Source organism: Giraffa tippelskirchi, chromosome 12 (assembly GCF_054371585.1).
Source record: "Giraffa tippelskirchi isolate mGirTip1 chromosome 12, T2T-mGirTip1v1.2.pri, whole genome shotgun sequence".
In the NCBI taxonomy this organism is placed as follows: Eukaryota; Metazoa; Chordata; class Mammalia; order Artiodactyla; family Giraffidae; genus Giraffa; species Giraffa tippelskirchi.
The window spans coordinates 30638090-30658315 of record NC_137286.1 but is presented as its reverse complement, the minus strand read 5'-3'; the positions used below and the strand labels follow the sequence as shown (position 1 = coordinate 30658315).

The window sequence follows — 20226 nt, the reverse complement described above, 5'->3', positions numbered from 1 at the left end:
CGAAGAGCCGACTCATTGGAAAAGACCCTGATGCTGGGAAAGACTGAAGGCAGGAGAAGAAGGGGACGACAGAGGATGAGATGGTTGGATGGCATTACTGACTCAATGAACATGGGTTTGGGTGGACTCCGGGAGTTGGTGATGGACAGGGAGGCCTGGCGTGCTGCGGTTCATGGGGTCACAAAGTCGGACACGACTGAGCGACTGAACTGAACTGAACCGAAGATACAAATTATCATTATTATACATACCAGTTTGGAACTCACCTCACAGTTTATTTATTGTAGAAAAACTTTTAATGCCTAAAAGATTATAGTCATTAGTTACAGTGCAATTAATTCAGATATTTAAACAATTGCATTTTTTGCTATTTTAAACAGGGCTACATTGAACATCCTTATATAAAAATTCTTAATTTAATTCGTTTGATTTTCATCAATATAGCCATTCATAAATTGTACTATCATTTTGTAAGATAAGCATAACAAAAATAATACTGATTTTTTTAAACCTGTAAATTTGGAGAAAAATATTAAACTTTACAATATTTAAACTTATATTTACTGTGATATCTCTTACTTTATTAAAGTATATTTATATTATTCAACACTTTTTGGCAGTTTTTAAAATTTTAATCCTGGACAAAATTGATTTGTAAGAATTCTCATATTTTTCATTGTTATGATTTTTCCAATTTTCTGTGATAAATACATAAAAAACTTACTGAGTTTGTATATTTATTTTTAACCATCTTTCTCAATTCTCTAATTAATTTAGCCAATTTTTTGACTATATTATTTATAATTCTTCATGTCTTTTCAAAGTGTCCTCTGATTGCAAAGTTTGTTTTTCCCCCCAGCAGGCCTCCTGACTCAAGCTGTATACATTTGCAATATCTGATTTTTAACCACACACTCTTCATTCTATTGACCCAGAGTGAAAATTGATACTCTTATCTGAAGGACTGTTCCCTTGAGTGTATTTAAGCCAGACCAATCTCTATGTTTAATCTGGGTTCATCAGGAACCATTAGCCTTGATTGGTTTGTTTTTCTCCCACTCCATCTCAGGACTTGATTCATTGAGTTAACAACTATTCTCCCCAGAGGATGGCTACCACAAGCATGTTTAAACTAATTCCAATATCTTACTTATAGAAATTGAACTGACCTCTTTTCCTTTTTAGTTTTATTTGAAGAACTACTGTAATGAATACTTTATTTGTTCAAATCTTTGAAGATCTCTGAGGACAAAGCAGTCACTCAGATCTTTGTTATGTTTAGCATGCTATTTATCACTATTTCCATTTTTCATTGTTGATTTATGCAGGCCAGTTAATAAGCATCACTTACTAAAGACTCATACATTGTTATTCAATGTGTCTTCATTAATTATGATTTGACTATCTTGGGATTTATGTTATTTTGGAAAAGAACTAGGTATGTGTTTATCTTTGTAAAATATAAGGGAAATAGAGTAGGAAGCATTTTAGCATTATAAATAAGACTGGAAGAATTATTAAGAATAGACTATATTTCTTTTAAAATATTCTAGAATAACACATTACTCAGAAAATAAAGCAATCTGTATTTGAAGCTCTAGCAAATTACAATCTATGAGCCCCATCACAGTTTTTTTGAGTTTTTAATTAAGTTGCACTGCTAATGTGTAGTGTATCTCTACGTAGTAAAACTTTCATTCAAGCTTTGCTTACTGTAATTCTGAGGAAGGAAAATCATTGCATTATCATTTAAAACATATAGCTCTAGCTCTGAGTTTTAATATCTGTGATTATGCTGCTGCTGCTGCTGCTGCTAAGTCACTTCAGTTGTGTCCGACTCCTAGTGACCCCATGGACTGTAGCCTACCAGGCTGCTCCATCCATGGGATTCTCCAGGCAACAGTACTGGAGTGAGCTGCCACTGCCTTCTCTGTGTAACTTATGACCTCAAGTAAATAATTTAACTTTTCTGAGTCTAATTGCTTATCACTGAAATGAAAAAAGAAAGCAAAATATTGAGCCCAAAAGCCACCCTGAAAATTATAATTCAACAAAATTCTGACTAGTCCTTACTATATACTAGATAACTTTTTTTTTCATTTTTAATAAATTTATTTATTTTAGTTGGGGGCTAATTACTTTACAATATTGTAGTGGTTTTTGCCATACATTGACATGAATCAGCCATGGGTTTACATGTGCCCCCCATCCCGAAACTCCCTCCCACCTCCCTCCCCATCCCATCCCTCTGGGTCATCCCATTGCCCCAGCCCTGAGCACCCCTCCCATGCATCGAATCTGGAATGGTGTTCGGCCCCACATATGATAATATACATGTTTCAATGCTATTGTCCCAGAACGTCCCACCCTCACCTTCCCCCTCAGAGTCCATAAGACTGTTCTATGCATCTGTGTCTCTTATTCTGTCTCGCATATAGGGTTATCATTACCATCTTTCAAATTCCATATATATGCATTAGTATACTCTATTGGTGTTTTTCTTTCTGGCTTACTTCACTCTGTATAATGGGCTCCAGTTTCATCCATCTCAATAGAACCAATTCAAATGTATTCTTTTTAATGGCTGAGTAATATTCCATTGTGTATATGTACCACAGCTTCCTTATCCATTTGTCTGCTGATGGACATCTAGGTTGCTTCCATGTCCTGGCTATTATAAACAGTGCTGCGATGAACATTGGGGTACACGTGTCTCTTTCAATTCTGGTTTTGTCAGTGTGTATGCCCAGCAGTGGGATTGCTGGGTCATATGGCAGTTCTATTCTCAGTTTTTTAAGGAATCTCCACACTGTTCTCCATAGTGGCTGTACTAGTTTCCATTCCCAGCAACAGTGTAATAGGGTTCCCTTTTCTCCACACCCTCTCCAGCATTTATTGCTTGTAGACTTTTGGATAGCAGCCATTCTGACTGGTGTGAAATGGTACCTCATTGTGGTTTTGATTTGCATTTCTCTAATAATGAGTGATGTTGAGCATCTTTTCATGTGTTTGTTAGCTATCTGTATGTCTTCTTTGGAGAAATGTCTGTTTAGTTCTTTGGCCCATTTTTTGATTGGGTTGTTATTTTTCTGGAATTCAGCTTCAGGAGTTGCTTGTATATTTTTGAGATTAATTGTTTGTCTGTTGCTTCATTTACTATTATTTTCTCCCATTCTGAAGGCTGTCTTTTCACCTTGCTTATAGTTTCCTTTGTTGTGCAAAAGCTTTTAATTTTAATTAGGTCCCATTTGTTTATTTTTGCTTTTATTTCCAATATTCTGGGAGGTGGGTCATGGAGGATCGTGCTGTGATTTATGTCGGAGAGTGTTTTGCCTATGTTTTCCTCTAGGAGTTTTATAGTTTCTGGTCTTACATTTAGAACTTTAATCCATTTTGAGTTTATTTTTGTGTATGGTGTTAGAAAGTGTTCTGGTTTCATTCTTTTACAAGTGGTTGACCAGTTTTCCCAGCACCACTTGTTAAAGAGATTGTCTTTTCTGCATTGTATATTCTTGCCTCCTTTGTCAAAGATAAGGTGTCCATAGGTGCGTGGATTTATCTCTGGGCTTTCTATTTTGTTCCATTGATCTATATTTCTATCTTTGTGCCAGTACCATACTGTCTTGATGACTGTGGCTTTGTAGTAGAGCCTGAAGTCAGGCAGGTTGATTCCTCCAGTTCCATTCTTCTTCCTCAAGATTGCTTTGGCTATTCGAGGTTTCTTATATTTCCATACAAATTGTGAAATGATTTGTTCTAGTTCTGTGAGAAATACCATTTGTAGCTTGATAGGGATTGCATTGAATTTATAGATTGCTTTGGGTAGTATACTCATTTTCACTATATTAATTCTTCCAATCCATGAACACGGTATATTTCTCCATCTGTTTGTGTCCTCTTTGATTTCTTTCATCAGTGTTTTATAGTTTTCTATATATAAGTCTTTTGTTTCTTAAGTAGATATATTCGTAAGTATTTTATTCTTTCTGTTGCAATGGTGAATGGTATTGTTTCCTTAATTTCTCTTTCTGTTTTCTCATTATTGGAGTACAGGAATGCAAGGGATTTCTGTGTGTTAATTTTATATCCTGCAACTTTACTATATTCATTGATTAGCTCTAGTAATTTTCTGGTAGAATCTTTAGGGTTTTCTATGTAGAGGATCATGTCATCTGCAAACAGTGAGAGTTTTACTTCTTCTTTTCCTATCTGTATTCCTTTTATTTCTTTTTCAGCTCTGATTGCTGTGGCCAAAACTTCCAAAACTATGTTGAATAGTAGTGGTGAAAGTGGGCATCCTTGCCTTGTTCCTGACTTTAGGGGAAATGCTTTCAATTTTTCACCATTGAGGATAATGTTTGCTATGGGTTTGTCATATATAACTTTTATTATGTTGAGGTATGTTCCTTCTATTCCTGCTTTCTGGAGGGTTTTTATCATAAATGGATGTTGAATTTTGTCAAAGGCTTTTTCTGCATCTATTGAGGTAATCATATGGTTTTTATCTTTCAATTTGTTAATGTGGTGTATTACATTGATTGAATTGCGGATGTTAAAAAAACCTTGCATTCCTGGGATAAAGCCCACTTGGTCATGATGTATGATCTTTTTAATATGATGTTGGATTCTGTTTGCTAGAATTTTATTAATGATTTTTGCATCTATGTTCATCAGTGATATTGGCCTGTAGTTTTCTTTTTTTGTGACATCTTTGTCTGGTTTTGGAATTAGGGTGATGGTGGCCTCATAGAATGAGTTTGGAAGTTTACCATCTTCTGCAATTTTCTGGAAGAGTTTGAGTAGGATAGGTGTTAGCTCTTCTCTAAATTTTTGGTAGAATTCCGCTGTGAAGCCATCTGGTCCTGGGCTTTTGTTTGCTGGAAGATTTCTGATTACAGTTTCGATTTCCGTGCTTGTGACGGGTCTGTTAAGAGCTTCTATTTCTTCCTGGTTCAGTTTTGGAAAGTTATACTTTTCTAAGAATTTGTCCATTTCTTCCAAGTTGTCCATTTTATTGGCATATAGCTGTTGGTAGTAGTCTCTTATGATCCTTTGTATTTCATGTAGTCTGTTGTGATCTCTCCATTTTCATTTCTAATTTTGTTGTTCTGATTCTTCTCCCTTTGTTTCTTGATGAGTCTGGCTAATAGCTTGTCAATTTTGTTTATCTTCTCGAAAAACCAGCTTTTAGTTTTGTTGATTTTTGCTATGGTCTCTTGAGTTTCTTTTGCATTTATTTCTGCCCTAATTTTTAAGATTTCTTTCCTTCTACTAACCCTGAGGTTCTTCATTTCTTCCTTCTCTAGTTGCTTTAGATGTAGAGTTAGTTTATTTATTTGATTTTTTTTCTTGTTTCTTGAGGTACGCCTGTATTTCTATGAACCTTCCCCTTAGCATTGCTTTTACAGTGTCCCATTAAATAACTTTTATTACAAATTCACAAGATGGTTTTTGTCTTCAGTTTTTGGGTTCTCTATGGCAAGGAACACAATGGCTTGTGCTGGTTAGTCTATAAAATTATAATTGCTATGAAACAGCTTTGATAATTGCTTTGGCTACAATATTCTGAATAATTCTAAGTTTCAGTTAAAATATTTGAATGAGTGAGTTATTTAGGACTAAATATGACTGATAATCATGGGAAAATAGTAAGATTCCTCATTTCCACTTTCAAATACTTTCCATTCTGCCAAAAAAAAAAAATCAATTGCATCAATTGCATTCAAGACTAAATTCTTATAGGCCCACATTTACTCTTATACAAATATAGTACAAAGCTTTTGTGTGACAGGTTTTAAATTAGCAACAATTTTTTCCCATATAAAAAAAAGAAAAATCCTACCTGAAGTAAATTCAAACTATATCCTTATTTTTGTTCAGCCGCTCAGTCCAGTCTGACTCTGCAACCCCATGGACTGCAGCACACAAGCTTTCCTTGTCCTTCACTATCTCCCAGAGTCTGTTCAAATTCATGTCCATTGAGTTGATGATGCCATCCAACCATCTCATCCTCTGTTGTCCCCTTCTCCTCATGCCCTCAATCTTCCCCAGCATCAGGGTCTTTTCCAGTGAGTCGGCTATTTGCATCAGGTGACCAAAGTATTGGAGCTTCAGCATCAGTCCTTCCAATGAACATTCAGGGTTGATTTCCTTTGGGATTAAATGGTTTGATATCCTTGCTGTTCAAGGGACTCTCAAGAGTCCTCTCCAGCACCAAAGTTTGAAAGCATCAATTTTTCAGCACTCATCCTTCTTCATGGTCCAACTCTCACATCCATACACAACTACTGGAAAAATCTTAGCTTTGACTATAAGGACCTTTGTCAACAAAGTAATGTCTCTGCTTTTTAATACGTTGTCTAGTTTTGTCATAACTTTTCTTCCAAGGAGAAAGCATCTTTTAATTTCACAGCTGCAGTCACTGTCTGCAGTGATTTTGAAGCCCAAGAAAGTCAAACGTGTCACTGTTTTCATTGTTTCCCCCATCTATTTGCCATCCAAGTGATGGGACTGGATGCCATGATCTTAGTTTTTTGAATGTTGAGTTTTAAGCCAGCTTTTTTCATGCTTTTCTCTTTTCCTCAACAAGAGGATCTTAAATTCCTCCTCGCTTTCTACCATTAGGGTAGTGTCATCTGCATATCTGAGGTTATTGATATTTCTCCTGGCAATCTTGATTACAGCTTTAGCTTCCTCCAGCCCAGCATTTTGCATAATGTACCCTGCATATAAGTTAAGTAGGGTGACAATACAGAACCTTGACATACTCCTGTCCCAATTTTGAACCAGTCCAGTGTTCCATGTCCGGTTCTAACTGTTGCTTCATAACCTGCATAAAGGTTTCTCAGTAGGCAAGTAAGGTGGTCTGGTATTCCCATGTCTTTCAGAATTTTCCACAGTTTGTTGTGCTCCACACAGTCAAAGGCTTTCATGTAGTCAAAGAAGCAGAAGCAGATGTTTTACTGGAATTCTCTTGCTTTTTCTATGATCCAACAGATGTTGGCAATTTGACCTCTGGTTCCTCTGCCTTTTCTAAATCCAGCTTGTACATCTGGAAGTTCTTGGTTCACATACTGTTGAAGCCTAGCTTGAAGGATTTTGAGCATTACCTTGATAGCTTATGAAATGAGTGCAATTGTGCGGTTAATTTTATAACATTACCTAAGGGCTAATACTAAACTGTCATTAGTGAAATGATTAATTTTGAAAAATTTATTACTGTTGAAAGCTAATATTACAAAATTTATGTGTTAAATATTAAGTTTCCTTGTAGACTGAGGCAATTTTCTTTCTCACTCTAGGTAGCTAGATAGGAAGTACCCATTGTTTAGGGGATGATAGTCTTTAGAGAACAGAAGAACAAAGACATGGGCTTAACATTCTTGGCTTTTATATATCTTTAAATTTTTATTTATGTATTCGTTTATTTTTAGATGTTCCAGGTCTTTGTTCCTGTATGGACTTTTTTCTAGTTGCAGTGAGTGGGGGCTCCTCTCTTATTATGCATTGCCTTTTTGTTGCTGTGGCTTCTCTTGTCCCAGAGCACAGGCTCTAGGGTGCATGAATAAACAACAAAATTGGGGAAAAAATACCTGATCTCACAGAAGCAGTTCTTTTCCAGTACCCGCTCCAGCCAAGAGAAAGATTCTTAAAGCTGCAGTAAGGCGTTTAGCAATCAAAGTGTTGACATGGTTTTCTTACCTCTTCCTCTCACTTGAGTTGATCCTAAACTAATGAGGACAATGTAAAATCTCTTCATAATTTTAGGGATCTGAAATTAAGTACAACCTGTTCTGCCAAGGTTCCATATGCCTCCTTGGCATAAGAGAATATAGAAATGAACAGGCTAAATGGATTCTCCATGCACCAATACTTATAGTATGACAGATTTTTTTATTTTTTATGATACTGGCATTGTGAATCAAAAAAATTGTAGGATACTTGCAGCAACTATGTGCCATGGATCATATAATGAGATCACATGAGACTTTGACCCCTCAAATGAGATGATGCCCTTGTGAGGATTTCAATCCACAAACTAGCCTGAAGGACACACTTTGGTGGTTGTCACTATAGGCAGATGGTGACTGAGGACAACATACCATCTCCCATGATACCTCCTACAAAAATTAACTATTTTGTTTAGACACAATACCAGGAAGAAAGGGAAGGGTAGGAGGAATCCTTGAGTGTACCTTGAATTAGCGAAGTAATGCTTTTTATTTCCTCCTGGGAAGAATGGGATTAAGACTGAAATTAGGTTGAATTATAGAAAATAAAGAAAATTATGATTTTGCATAGCTGAGTTTATAAATATGGCCCCTCAACACTAGGCTTGCCATTATAGTGATTGAGTACTCTTCCTGACATAAAATCCGTCCTAATAACTCATCTTCATGTTAGTAAAGTATAAAACAGGGGAAGATGAGGAAACTGGCAAATGGCATCAAGTTTGTCCTTTATTTCTTTGGAATATGCTAAGTTTATCTGCACAAGCCAGATTTGGGGGAGAGGGGGCAATTCTCTCTACTGTCATGTTTGGATGAAAAGAGCAGTTTATTTCCTCTCTGTCATTTTATCCACTTGAAAATGATTTTTGGAAAGTTCTTACTCTGTTTCAAATGGGTAGAAAGGAACTTTGTTTTTAATTAAAATCCTTTCTAGATAATGAGTTTTTAGTTCTAGGTAATGACTTTTTGATTATAAGGTATCCTTAACCAATGATGGTTCCTGAATTCCTCTCAAGGAGCTTAAATGAAGCAATCTTCTGGAATATGGGGAAGTGACAGCATTTGCAAAGATGGCACACTACCATATCAGTTGTTATTTGTATAGAGGAAACTGAAAAATTAACAAGATTTACTCATCATTCACCATCCAATGGCACCCCAAGAGGTGGTTTTGATAGCAAAACCTTTCATCATTAGCCCTCCTGTGTGCTGCCTTCTACTTATTGCTTATATATTTTATTTAATCATTGGTATATTCCAATTCAAATTTGATCAAGGATTCATTAGAGAGGATAATTCACAGTGGTTTCATGTTGAGAAGTAGGCTGACAAAAGGCCAATGTCCATAGAAAGTTATTGGATATGGTAGAGCTGAGTTTATATCTGAAGGGCTCAAAAACAAAAATGTAAACATTTGATCTTTAACTTTTATGTCCAAACTGTCTTAAATTGTGTTACAAGAGGCATTTCAAATGTTTTCCTGTTCTTCAGTTTACTGTGCATTCCCTAATCCAGCTCTAATACCTCATTCTTCACTCAAATAGGACAAAGACATATCAACGTATTTAATCTTAAAAAAGCAGAATAGCACTCCCCTACTTCTGTTGTTCTTGTTTTTGTTATTCTTGTTCAGTTGCTAAGTCAGTTCCAACTATTTGTTACCCAGTGGACTGCAGCGTGCCAGGCTTCCCTGTCCTTCACTAACTCCCAGAGTTTGCTCAGAATTCATGTCCATCGAGTTGGTGATGCCATTCAACCATCTCATCCTCAGCTCTCTCTTCTCCTTTTGCCTTCAGTCTTTCCCAGCATCAGGGTCTTTTCTGATGACTCAGCTCTTTGCATCAGGTGGCCAAAGTATTGGAGCTTCAGCTTCAGCATTAGTCCTTCCAATGAATATTCAGGGTTGGTTTCCTTTAGGGTTGACTGGTTTGATCTTATTGCAGTCCAAGGGACTCCCAAGAGTCTTCTCTAACACCAAATATCAAAAACATCAATTCCTTGGCATACAGCCTTCTTATGGTCCAACTTTCACATCCACACATGACTATGGAAAAACCATAGCTTTGATGATATGGACCTTGTCAGCAAAGTGACATCTCTGCTTTTTAATATGCTATGTAGGTTGTCATAGCTTTTCTTCCAAGGAGCAAGTGTCTTAATTTGATGGCTGCAGTTACAATCTGCAGTGATTTTGAAGCCCAGGAAAATAAAACCTGTCACTGCTTCCACTTTTCCCCCATCTATTTGCCATGGAGTGATGGGACTGGATGCCATGTTCTTAGTTTTTTGAATATTAAATTTTAAGCTAGCTTTTTCATTCTCTTCTTTTAACATCATCAAGAGACTCTTTAGTTCCTCTTCACTTTCTGCCTTTAGAGTGGTATCATATGCATATCTGAGATTATTGATATTTCTCCAGCAATCTCAATTCCAGCTTGGGATTCATCCAGCCGGCATTTCGCATGATGTACTCTGCATATAAGTTAAATAAACAGAGTGACAATATACAGCCTTGTTGTACTCCTTTCTCAATTTTGAACTAGTCAGTTTTTCCACATAAGGTTCTAACTGTTGCTTCTTGATCCGCATACAGGTTCTCAGGAGGCAGATAAGATGGTCTGGTATTCCCATCTCTTGAAGAATTTTCCACAGTTTGTTGTGATCTACACAGTCACAGGCTTTCACATAGTCAATGAAGCAGAAGTAGATGTTTTTCTGAAATTCCGTTTCTTGCCATTTCCTTCTCCAGGGGATCTTCCCAACCCAGGGATCTAACCCACGTACCCTGTGTCTCCTGCGTTTCAGGCAGATTCTTTACCTACTGAGCCATTGGGGAAACCCCTGGTTCTTATTGTATGTAACTCTAAACCTTGGACAGGACCATATTGTCCCAGAAACTATATGACTTAGTGAAGTTGATTTAGTTCATTAGTACAAATACTGAGACTTTTGGTCCATGTAATAGAAAACTCACTAGCCTATTCATTTAACAAGTATCTATTGAGCACATGCTATGAAAAGGAATAGTTGTTCTTTACATAAGGATATAGTAGCAAAAAATACCAGCTCTCCCACTTGCAATATCTAGTAGAGTGAACAGCTAGCAGGTAATAAGCTAAAAATAGCTCAACTGGTAAATAATCTGCCTGCAAAGCAAGAGACCTTGGTTTGATTCCTGGGCCAGGAATATCCCCTGGAGAAGGGATAGGCTATCCACTCCAGTATTCTTGGGCTTCCCTGATGGTTCATAGGGTAAAGAATCCGCCTGCAGTGCAGGAGACCTGGGCTCGATCCCTGGGTTGGGAAGATCCCGTGGAGGAGGTCATGGCAACCCACTCCTGTATTCTTGACTGGAGAATCCCCACGGACACAAGAGTGTGGCGGTCTACAGTCCATGGGGTCGCAAAGAGTTGGACATGACTGAGCCACTAAGCACACACAGGTTAAAAATAGCCAGCATCATGATACGTATTATGAAAAAAAGTAAGGTTTTCTGATAGAGTGTCTCGGTGGTTTTTTCACAGTGACTGTTGGGGAGTGTCCTTCTGAGAAGTTAGTATTTAAGCTGAGCTCTAAATAACAAGAAGGGGATAACTACATGAAGATTGTGTGGGAGAGTTTTGGAGACGAAGGAAAAGCTGGGTGAGTAGAAATTCCAGAGTGTCAAAGCCTTTTGGATGAAGGTGATGGCAGCAAGAGGGAAAATGGTTTAGAGAGGTAGATATGGACTGATGGTAATGGTATCAGGGGATTTGGATTTTATTTCAACAGTGATGGGAACCTAGGGTAGACTTTAACACAAGAGCACGAAGTGATTTATTTTATGATTTAAAAACACTTCTCTCTGTATATTGTAATATCAATGATTAAGTAGTATGATATCTGAAATTAGCTTAAAAATCATTTGAAGAGGTGTTGGGTGGGAGCAAATGAGGTTCAGGTGAAACAAGATTAGTCATGAGTTTGATACTTGTTGAAGTTAAGTACATGGAATTCATTATATTATTGCCTCTACTTTGTGTGTATCTGAAAATGTTCATAATACAAAGATTGAAAAATATGTAAAAATTACTTTCCCTCCAATGTAATAAACAGTCTAGTTCCCAAACTTGGGTCTATAATAAAGGAGACCTTCATTATCAGTCTTGCTAAAAGGAGAAACTTAAAAGGACAGGCTGCTAAGGGGTGGTAGTCAGAAATATGTAGACTTGATGATGGTGCCATTTACTGAAACAGTAAAGACAGGTCAGAAGATTGCAGCTTGGACAGGGAGGACATTGCCAGAACCTGGAAATCAAAGGTTCATTCTGGATGTGGCAAGGGTGAGGTGTTTATTCGACATCCAACTGGAGTTAGCATTTAGCTCCCGTACACATTTGAACCTTGAGTTCAGAGGGTAGTGTTGTAGATGGAATTATTAGTTCACAGGAATTTGTCTTTCTCCTTTGTCATGTTTCTTTATAAGCAGGACATACTTCTTGTCTTATTACTTTGGGTTTGGCTTTGTGAATGTCTTTGGCCAATAGAATGTAAACTTGAAAGTTGCTGTGTCTGAGCAAAAGTTTTAAGTGTGCTAACATTTTTAGTTTGGTTGCTTTCTCCTACCTCATCTGTGAGAGTAGCATGTCCCAGTGTTTTTCTGATCTTCAAATCTGGGTTCTGAGGTGAGATGACACTGAGGTGCCCTTACTCAAGCTCATCAAAGTTGAAGCACTTGAGAGTGACACAAGAAATAAATGTTGCTGAGAGCTACTGAGATATTATAGTTGTTATTCCTAAAAAATTGACTGATACAGTCAGGGATAGAGATATGCATTTGGAAGTCATGGGCATATTGGTTTTATTTAAAGCCTAATGCTATATAAGATCATCTAAGGGAAGTGATGATCTCTAATTGTCTTTTATGTTGAGAAATGGGTTCACTAAAACAAAACTAAACAAAACAAATAACCTCATAAAATCGAGACATTCTTGGAAATTTACAGCTAAAATGACATTTATTTTTTTGGTTTCTATAATGCTTAGATTAGTTCCATTTCCAAAATTGGCAAGTAGATACTTTAAATCAACATTTGACAAATTTTTTTTTCTTGATGTATCTGCAAATCAAACAAAATGTGAAATGCCCTACTCAAAGTATACATCACCATGAGGTAGAAATTCCTGATAATTTTTCAAGTTTTAACAATGAAGTTGAAATTGGAGAAAAGTATAAAAGGAAATGAGTTAATTTCTCCTTCCCTAAAATCAGGTCACTAGTTTTTAAACATAATAAATTTGATTTTGGAATATATTGCTTCTTGGTAAAAATTTCTGTCATAAAATGTATTCAGCTTTGTTTTAATTAAATGAAATAAGGCATTTGTAACTTGATGATAAATGTCTCTTTAAAATGCATATGAAATTATGCTGGTGGTAATTTGTTAAATTATTATGGAAATTTCACACTTCCACAATAATGTTTAATTTGCTCTTGATTTAGGGTAAGTGTCCTGTGATAAACTACCCGCTCTATCTTTACATTCACTTTTACTTTTCAGCAATTCTATGGACATCTACACACACTTACATTTTTCTTAATACTGAAGATCCCAAACAAATTGTAGTTAAGGTGGGGTGGTGGAGTTAGTAAAAAGTTATATTCTAGGACCAAACACATTTCTTTTCAAGTTTTCATGATACATTTTTTGTTACATGTTATAATTTTTCTTTTGAGTGGCTTTTCAACTATGGCTTGAAATCTAAGACATTCCCTCCCCTTAATCATTTTTATAACAAGCTTAGAATTTCTTTTGTATGCTTTTTCTCTGCAGTTTATTAAAGTCCCAGATATAATATTGAAATGTGGTCTTATACTACTATAATTTACCCTTTCTGTATTTACGTGACTACTAGTAGGGTTTGCTTCAATCCCTTGTTATCACATAAAAATTTTATCATAGTCATTTCATTGAAGTAAGAAGGATTTTGGGAGTGGCCTCATGAATTGTATATCTTCAGCTATTTAACTATTTAACTCATTAACTCTTCAGCTGTTTAAATCATTAACGGCAATGTAACTCAATAACTGCCATTTTAAGCTCTTAATGTGTTTTTGGTATCATTCTGAAAACATTACATGATATATTTAATCCTCATGCAACCTTGTGAAGTAGTTCTGATAGTATTCTCATTCAATAGAGGAAGGAACATGTTAAACAACTTTCCCAATGCTTTGCAGTTAGTAAACTGTGGAACCATGATTCAGACATGCTTAATTGTTATATATATATATATATATATACATATATATGTAACATATATATACATATTTATATACATATAGTCCTTATTAGAGTAGACTAACAGCTTCAGCAAACAATCTCCAAATCTCAGCAAACCCTCACAAGAAGTTGCAGGCAGGATTAGATTACTGTTGAGCTAATTGTATTCCCTCTCTCCATACTACCTCAGGAGTAGTTTGCTTTCACATCTCCTCGATGTTGGGTCTGGCATATTATTTGATTTGGCCAATCAAATGTGAAATTGTTATCATGTAGACCTGTGCCTTAAGAAGCAAAAAATTTTGCTGCTTAACCCCCAGAAGCTTCAGAATTCCTTTATGAGGAATACATACCTCAAGGTAGCACTGCCCATGACACTTAGGCCCCAGAATGAGGCAGGTGAAGCTAACATAGACTTAATCACAGATGCACTCCCCCAGTCAGCTTGCAAACCCACAGACCTATGAGCAAGAAAATAATGCTTATTATTCTATGCATAAGTGATCTTATGGCTTTTGTTATGCAGCAAAACTAATGTAAATTTGTGAAGTGAAGCAGTTGTGAAAGAATTGAGATCTAGAATGGTTAAGTATTCTACATCACTTGGCTACTGAATAGCAGAATTGAAGTTGACACTAAGGCCCTCTGATTCCAATATACATATCTTCGACCATTATGCTATGCTAACTCCAAGTAAGCGTATTGTTTTCCTGTATAAAGATACATTACGGGCTTCGCAGGTGGCGCTAATGGTAAAGAACCTGCCTGCCAACACAGAACACATAGGAGACATGGTTCTGTCCCTGGGTTGGGAAGATCCCCTGGAGGAGGGCATGGCAACCCACTCCAGAATTCTTGGCTGGAAATCCATGGAAAGAGGAGCCAGGTGAGCTATGGTCCATAAAGTCAGACATGACTGAAGCAACTTAGCATGCATGCAAAAAGACACCTCTTTTAGAAAATGTCACTCTATAAGCTTTTCCTATTTGTTAATTTATATGTGTGTATCTGTTCATACACACGCACATATATATATATGTAAAAATAAACAAAATTTTTATGTTTTCCAAAGACCGTAATTTCTCCAGGTGAATTGTTAGTCTGGGATTCCCAACAAGTTTCTCATTTTGAAAACTGACCTCTTGGATAGATGAGCTTAACAGACAATGTTAAGGTAAATCTGAGTGCCTACATGGCAGGGAATCGGGCAAATATTCCTCCAACTTAGTTTTGGATAATGATCTCAAAGAAGTGGCAACTTTTGGTGGGAACTTAAGAAAGATGCTTTTAAGAATCTATTTTTCCATTTGTGCAGAGGGACTTTATTATTACTTAAGCAGCATATAGCTGTGGAATGAGAGATGATGCAAGGAAATACTGTGGTTGACAAAGTGTGAATGTAGTTGTGAAGTGTTAGTGTAGCTGAGAAGTGTTGGCTTTTGAACTAGTTTGTTGCACAGTTTGGATATGCAAAACATGTTCAAGGTATATAAAAAGAGATTTTAAGAACTCTAAAGTTCTTTTATTTTCCTTGTGTGATTTTTTTTTCAGAGGTTTTGGTAGGTTAATACTATACAACACTGTAATCATAGTAGTTAATATAAATTTAATAAAATGAAAATTGAATATTACCCTAATGTGACTACAGCTTTGCTATTCCAAGTGTAGTCCATGAACCAGCAGCATTGGCATCTCTAAGGAGATGATCAGAAACATAAACTTATGGCCCTAGCCAAAACCAGATGAATAGAAATATTTATTTTAACAAGATTTCAAGGTTTGATGAGAGATAATAACAGAGAAAATTAAAAGTTATTGTTCAGAAGACACCTAATTGCAACCCTGTTATTAACCAGATTGATATATTCTTTACACAATAGTCAGGAAATGAATTATTTACTAAGGTCAAATGGAAAATAAGATAAGAGGAAATGCAAAAATATTAGCTATCGTATCATGTTATATATACTTGATTACCAGTTACTGTTCAGAGCAGTATGAAGGTTTTTTTTTTTTAATGGTCAAAATAGTGAAGAAAATGTTGCTATTCAAGTATTTGTTTTTTCAATTTACAATCCTATCCTCAACTAAGCATACTTTTTTAAGTAGTAATATATACATAATAAAAATATTATAAACTTACTTTATTTGACCAAAACCTTTAGCCGAAGCATTACTAACAAACAAAATTAATAGCTTTGGAAATTAGAATAAAATCAACATGAATATCAATAATGTGCTAATTGTCCTTCCTTTCTGTTGACTTTAGGAAAATTTGGATCATAATATATTTATAAGAATGTGACTTAGTTCTACTATTTGATGCCTAATTCCATATCTTTATAATAAGCCCAAATCATTTATCCAAATAATGTTCAATTTAAGATTCATATGAATTTGCATAAATTACAATAGGGCTCATGTTCGTTGAAATATCGGTAATGAATATGCAGGTAAAATGTTTAATATTTTAGACATTATAATGAGGTCCTTGAAATATTTTCTTTTGCTGAGGATTTTTATAAGATGATTTGGCACATCCCTGCTTAAATGCCTTTTTAAAAATAATTAATGTTTACTTTCTGGCTGCTCTGGGTCTTTGCTGTTGCACACAGTCTTTCTCTAGCTGCTGCTAGTGGGGCCTACTCTCTAGTTGTGTTACAGTGTCTGGGCTTTTCTTTATGGTGGCTTCTCTAGCGGAGCAGGGACTCTGGGGCATGTGGGCTTCAGTAGTTGCAGGTTTTAGTCTCCAAATCACAGGTTCAGTAGTTGCAGTGCATGGGCTTAGTTGCCCTGTGCCATGTGGAATCTTCCCAGACCAGGGACTCAACCCGTGTCTCTTGCATTGGCAGGAGGATTCTTTACCACTGGGCCACCTGAAATGACTTTTAATTTATTTGTAATTGATTACGGTTTGAGTCAAGAACCCCCTGTTAAATAGTAGCATCCTAATTTACACTGTCTTCTTTTTTCTCTTATTTTTATGGGGTAGTATTAGGGACATGAGTCATGGTAAAATATATTTGGTGGACAATGCTGTGTTATGATTCAATATCCAGACTCAGTGTGATTTTTCACCATTGCTTCTTCTGATATATTCTTGTTTCTGTGTTTTAGTTTTTATGATCCTTGATGTTTAGTGAAATTAAAGAAGCTATTCCTATATGGATGCACTGGGAAACAAACAAACAAAAATGTTCAATAAGTATATAGATAGAAGTTTAGCAACTTTTCAGAAGCCAGTCACTGTTTGTCCAGACTTTGAAACTGCTGAAGCTGAGGCTCCAATACTTTGGCCACCTGATGCAAAGAGCCGACTGATTGAAAAAGACACTGATGCTGGGAAAGATTGAAGGCAAGAAGAGGAGGAGATGACAGAGGGCAAGATGGGTGGATGGCATCACCAACTCAATGGACATGGGTTTGAGCAAGCTCCAAGAGATGGTGAAGAAAAGGGAAGCCTGGCATGTTGCACTCCATGGTTTTGCAGAGTTTGACACAACTGAGCGACTGAACAACAGCAACAAATATCATTAAGAATGAATTTTTTTTTTTTTTTTTTAAGAATGAATCTTAACAATGACAAATATAATTCTTAATGTTCACATGTTGACCTCTGATCTGGATAGCACTTTTTCTTAGAAAAAAAATGGGTAGTGTAACTTCACAGCTTAATTAGTTGAAGAAGATAAATGCTGGTATTGAGCTGAATTGTTGCCATTTAGTCATGTCTGACTCTCTTGGATCCCCATGGAATTTAGCCCACCAGGCTCCTCTATCAATGTGAATTCCCAGACAAGAATACTATAGTGGGTTGTCTTTTCATTCTCCAAGGGATCTTCTGAACCCAGAGATAAAACCTGTGGATCTTGCCACATCTGCTGTATTGAAGGCAGATTCTTTATTGCCGAGCCACCTGGAAAGTTTTTTATTGGGTTGAATGGTGGATCCTAAATCCAATGACAGGTATCATTGGAAAGACAAGGAAAATGTGAGACACACAGAGATACAAAGAAGAAATCAATGTGAAAATAGAGGTAGAGATTGGAATCATTCATTTAAAAACCAAGAAATGCCAAGAATACCTGGTAGCTATCAAAAACTGGAAGAGGCAAGGAAGGACTCTTCTCCAGGGTCTTGTTGTTGTTTAGTTGCTAAGTCATGCCCTACTCTTTGTGACTCCATGGACTGCAGCATAACAGGTTTCCCTGTCCTTCAATCTCTCCCAACGTTTGCTCAAATTCATTCCCACTGAGTCAGTTATGCTATTTAATCATCTCATCTTCTGCTACCCTGTTCTCCTTTTGCTTTCAGTCTGTCCCAACATCAGGGTCTTTTCCAGATGAGTAGGCTCTTCACATCAAGTGACCAAAGTATTGGAGTTTCAGCTTCAGCATCAGTCTTTCCAATGAATATTCAGGGTTATTTCCTTTAGAATGGACTGATTTAATCTCCTTGCATCCAAAGGACTCTCAATAATCTTCTCCAGCACCACAATTTGAAAGCATCAATTCTTTGGCACTCAGCCTTCTTTATAGTCCAGCTCTCTCATCCATACATGACTACTGGAATAACCACGTGTGTGTGCTTAGTCACTCAGTCATGTCAGACTCTTTGTGACCCCATGGACTGTAGCCTTCCAGGGTCCTCTGTCCATGGGGATTCTCCAGGCAAGAATACTGGAGTTGGATACATGCCCTCCCCCAGGGGATCTTTCCAACCCAGGAATCAAACCCAGATCTCCCACATCTGCAGGCTGATTCTTTACTGTCTGAACCACCAGGGAAGCCCTAGCTTTGACTATATCCATTCTGTCGGCAAAGTTATGTCTCTGCTTTTTAATATGCTGTCTAGATTTGTCATACCTTTTCTTCTAAGGAGCAAGCATCTTTTCATTTCATGGCTGCAGTCACCATCCATAGTAATTTTGGAGCCCAGGGAAATAAAATCTGTCACTCTAGAGTCTTAAGGGGTGACATAAATTTGAAAATCTCTTGATTTGGGATTTCTGGGCTCTGGAGCTGTGAGGGAATAAATTTCTGTTGTTTGATACTACCAAATGTGGGGTAATTTGTCATGTTGGTCCTAGGAAACTAATATACTACTGTATCAGATAATTCCAAAACCTAATGACTTAGCAAAATATATGTTTATTGCATACACATATCATAATTTATCCTGTTGGCAGGTAATCTGCTTCACACAGTCATTCACAGACCCATACTCTACCAATTGTGACTCTACCATTCACAGGAAGTGATTCTAATGTCTCAGCAATCAATCACGACCCCAACCTAACCAAAAGGATGTGTGAAAATGTAGTCTTCCTGTGTCCCAAGAAAGATGATGCAAACAGAGCACCATATCTGGTGAATATATGCATTTTTTTTTTCTGCCACAGTTTGTCTTTCTGGTATGAGGTATCTGTTTCATTCTTTCTGCTAAACATAGAAAACATTAGTGATCTCTCCAATTAGGCAGAAAACCCTAAGTTAATTTATTTACTGACTTCAGTTCAGAGTTAGTCTCTCAATCTGTTTCTACTTATGTAGTAATTTTTTTAAGATTTTTTTACCTTACTTGACTTTTTTGATTAATTAATCAACTTCTAGACACCTTAGATAAAAATTCCAGCCCTACTATTTTTATGAAATGTAATTTTAGGCAATTCATTTCTCTTCTCTGAACCCATTTTCTAGTTTGTTTGATGGTTGGTTTCAGTTATTGGCTTTAAGTTATTATGAAGCTTCAATCAGATAAGGCATGAAAAATACCATCATTCAGTTTGTAATTTGTTAGTAGATTGTTCCTTTAAAAATTTGAAGATAAATTGAGTCTCCAAAATGCAAATCAACTTCACTGCCTTGTGTACAGCAGACAAACAAGTGTCAGTGTCATGGTGTCGGGGGACAGTAGTGCCCAGTTGCTTAGTTGTGTCCAGCTCTTTGTGAACCCAGGGACTGTAACCTGCCAGGCTCCTCTATCCACGGGATGTTCCAGGCAAGAATACTGGAGTGGGTTTCCACTTCCTACTCCAGGAGATCTTCCTGACCTAGGGATTGAACCTAAGTTTCCTGTGATCCCTGCATTGGCAAATGGATTCTTTACCACTGGGCCACCTGGGAAACCAATAATAAGCTTTAACTTCTAGGAAGGTTTTTGATAAAATATAATTTGTAAATTATTGTCATGGGGCAATTAATTCCATACTTTATTTGAAATGCAAAGGATAT

The 20226-nt window shown here is 36.6% G+C and overlaps 1 long non-coding RNA gene across 1 annotated transcript in view; it reads left to right on the top strand.

Annotated features, from left to right (window-relative positions):
- The window catches only part of LOC145530460 (uncharacterized), a 91788-nt gene extending 78767 nt beyond the window's left edge, over positions 1-13021 (top strand). The window contains exon 2 of the long non-coding RNA XR_014071805.1: positions 11255-13021. This is a non-coding gene — a long non-coding RNA (uncharacterized LOC145530460). The remainder of the gene's footprint in view (positions 1-11254) is intronic.
- The last annotated feature ends 7205 nt before the right edge of the window (positions 13022-20226 follow it).